This window comes from Cyprinodon variegatus, unplaced genomic scaffold (assembly GCF_000732505.1).
Source record: "Cyprinodon variegatus isolate N-32 unplaced genomic scaffold, C_variegatus-1.0 Scaffold722, whole genome shotgun sequence".
Lineage (NCBI taxonomy): Eukaryota > Metazoa > Chordata > Actinopteri > Cyprinodontiformes > Cyprinodontidae > Cyprinodon > Cyprinodon variegatus.
The window spans coordinates 3,568-7,112 of record NW_015151175.1 but is presented as its reverse complement, the minus strand read 5'-3'; the positions used below and the strand labels follow the sequence as shown (position 1 = coordinate 7,112).

General features: G+C 40.1%; 1 pseudogene; it reads left to right on the top strand.

Annotated features, from left to right (window-relative positions):
* The window catches only part of LOC107097768, a 3,168-nt pseudogene extending 2,438 nt beyond the window's left edge, over positions 1 to 730 (top strand).
* The last annotated feature ends 2,815 nt before the right edge of the window (positions 731 to 3,545 follow it).

Here is a 3,545-nt window from a genome sequence, read left to right as displayed (position 1 = left end):
GTTGTAGAGTTGGTGAGCTCTCTTACCTTTCTGCTCTCCAGCTTGGTGGCTAAAGAAACGTATTTTAAAAACAACGGAAAGTCTGAATATCAAGTATATTTATAATTTTTTTTCAGAAATTAGAAATTAAAATAAGACCCAGGAAGGGTTTTTTCCCACATTTTCTTAACAGTTTCTTTAGCTAACCCCTCTGTCATGTCTTTCCAGATCCATCATGACCCGCTCCTCCTCGACTAGCCGCTCCCTCGCCGACGTACCTCCTTCCTCTTTTGCTTCCCGACGCTCCGACGCAGGGATGAGATAATAAAGTCAAGCAGCCGACGCATGCTGCTACATCCCCTCCTCAGTGGCACCTGTGAACCCCCACTGACCCCCTACTGGAGTTTATTTTCTTAACTGAACCCCTGAAACTATGACGACGCCGGCTCTGCTGCCGCTGTCGGGTCGTAGGATACCCACTCTGTCGCCGGGCGCCTCCTCCTTCACGCACCACAGAGCTACTTTGAGGCTGTCGGAGAAATTCATCCTCCTCCTCATTCTCAGTGCCTTCATCACCTTATGCTTCGGGGCCTTCTTTTTCCTCCCGGACAACTCCAAGCACAAGCGCTTCGATCTGGGCCTGGAAGACGTGCTGATCCCGCACATCGACTCGCCTAAAGAGGGGAAGCATGGCTCAGGGCAGGTGATCATACATGGCCAAGGAGGACACGATGAGAACAGACACAGGTGAGGCAGGCTTTTTCCTGGACTGGTTGTAATGGGTTGACTGGTTTTATTGGTTTGCTGTGCTGATGTATCCACCTGTTCCCCTCCTCCATCATTTCTCTGAACATCTGTGTTCTGCTGCAAGTGCTGCCACCTTTGTGTGTCCTCTGGGTTTAATTGTTCGGCTTGTGAAACAACAGGACATTTCATCGCCTTGGTCCTGTTCCTGTGTGATTCTCCTGCCGGCAGCTCAATCGCCTGTTCAAAAACGCTTTAAGTCTGATTTTCATGGTTGCAATATTGTGCTTATTTGATTCAGTCTCTCCTGGTTTGCTGCTGATCCTCTATTATAGATAGTATTGAGATTTTTTTTTTTTATGTGTGTTGTTTGGGATCCAGAGGCCCTGCAGGAAGTTCATACGCATCATCCCTCAGATGCTATTCTTGGAGCTGAGAAATTACTGAGGGGGTTTTTCCAGATAAATCAGGACAAGAATATTTGTGTGCATTTGGTTTAACAGAGTGAAGCAGAGGGGGTGGAGTTTTCTTTGTTTATTCTATGCTGCGCCTATGTTGTCTTTCTTTTTTTTTGTTTGCTAATTGAGCTCACTCCTTTTTCTGCTCAAGTTGGAGAAGAGGTTCATATCTTTTCTTAATATACAAACTATCAGACTGATGCAGGGAGGTTGCTCTGATCCACCTGTTAGCCGGCTATGCAGCAGTGCAGCAATGCTGCCTTTATTGGGTAGAAAAAAAACCTCTGACCATTAGTATATTGGCTGATAGGAATGAGCTTGGCAGTCTGAAGTTCAGCGCGGGGGGGACAAATTTGAGCTGTCTGCTATGCTGAAATACACTGGTGAGAACCCTGATTAATGGTGCATAATTGACCAAAATGCTGTTTACTAGGGCTGCAACTAGCAGTTATTTTGCTAATTGATTATTCTGTAGATTATTTTCTTTTTTTTCTCCTTTCGATTAATCGATTAATAATCAGATTGCCAACGGTTCGTTAAAGAAGACTTCTTATGAAATTAAACCAGGAGAAACTCAAACCTGTCCCCTTGAGAAGTCCTGGATAGAGCATGTTGACAGATAAAAACTTTTTTAAACTTTAGTGCAAAATGTTTATATATCTTTTTTCCAATTTTGATATATTTCCTGCTCTAAGTGGGTCGCTCTGTCAGCTAAAGGCATGTATTACATTCTCTACACTCCAGTTAACGATTAATCGATTACTAAATTAGGTGACGGTTATTTAAATAATTAATTACGATTAATCCGATTAATTATTTCTTCCCTACTGTTAACCGTACCAACAACAAATATTTTCTGGAAAGTCTTTTTGAAACAGTTTTTGCAAATTTGGGTACTTCAACACAGAAACGGTCCATCTGTATTCTGATTCGAACACAAATGTTCCAACTAAATATGCGATATGCTGGTGAAGATTCTCAGTCATCTAAGTCATTCTAAAGAAATAAAAAACCAACACACAGGACTTTGTTTCCAAGTTTGAAGACCTTTCACTTCCCATCCAGGAAGCCTTTTCTATTCAGAATGTCAGAATTAGCAATGCTTTGTTTTGGTCCACTCTATAGAGCTTGAAATTCAACGCTATTTATGACGTTTTGAATTTAAAAAGCTTCCTGGATGGGAAGCAAAACGTCTTCAAATTTGGAAACAAAGTCCAGCGGATTGTTTTTTAACTTTTTTGGAATAAATTGCAGTGTTATAGAGCTTCAATATGTTGACTTTAGAGATGGAATGATGGAGGATTTATTTATTTTTTTAATGCTGATACCGATTATTTTAGACTTCAGTCTAACTGATCCCCTGATATCTGACGATATTTGGTCAGGGTTTTAGAGTTGATATTTTTCTTCTTCCTTTTACATAAGAATGAAAACGGATATAAAAGAATATTGCACCCTTTTTATTTAAACAAAAAACAACCCAAAACATTAAGGAACCAAACTAAACATTAACAATGAATCGCGATGGGAGGAGCAGCAATGCATGGTCACTGAAAGTTTTTAACAGTTGAACAAAAAACACATAAACACTGAAAGCAAATGATATCTTTGTCCTTTTGGAGGGACTTCTGCTCCCCTTTTACAGCAAAGTTGATACAGATTTTTATTCAACAAAGAGATTGAGGGAGCAAAGACGATGTTAAACTAAAGGAAGCGTGGAAACTCCTCAATCTACTATGCTGAAGTTATTTTAATAATAGTTTGGAGTTTTGAGGTCTCTGATGGGAGATAAAAGTTCTTCAGCTTCTTGCATCAAGTCAAATCAAAGTGTTTGCCATGTGTCAGCAGCTGTCAGGTACTCGTATTAATGCTTCTGAAATATTCAGCCTGTTGGATGGAGTCTTATTTCAGTAGACTTCCACCTCTGACACATTTGATGGAGAATAAAATGCTGACAGTGGCAGAGAGTAGCTGAAGCATCCTGATTACAGCTTGGTCAGAAAAGAGACGTGAGGGAAATGAGGATTTATCCCAACTGATGGGCTCATTAAAGCATTCAAAAGTAAAGCTGTCATTGTATAGTTTATAGATTATTTTTGCAGGCCAGACTACCTGAATTTATTTACATTTAAATGAAAGGATTTTTTAAGTTTGCTGTCAGTCAGATCTTTAAATAGAAAATGATTATCTAAATATAGCTCATAATGTTGGGTTCCTGTGCATTCAATTTGGGGGTAATTAGGAGTATTTGGGGTTAACTTTAACCAGCATGTGATAAAGTGTTCAAACGGTCGTCTTTTGTACTTGTAGAATAGGGGTGAGTATTGGCATGGGTGTTTCCATACGATACATGTCGCACTACTT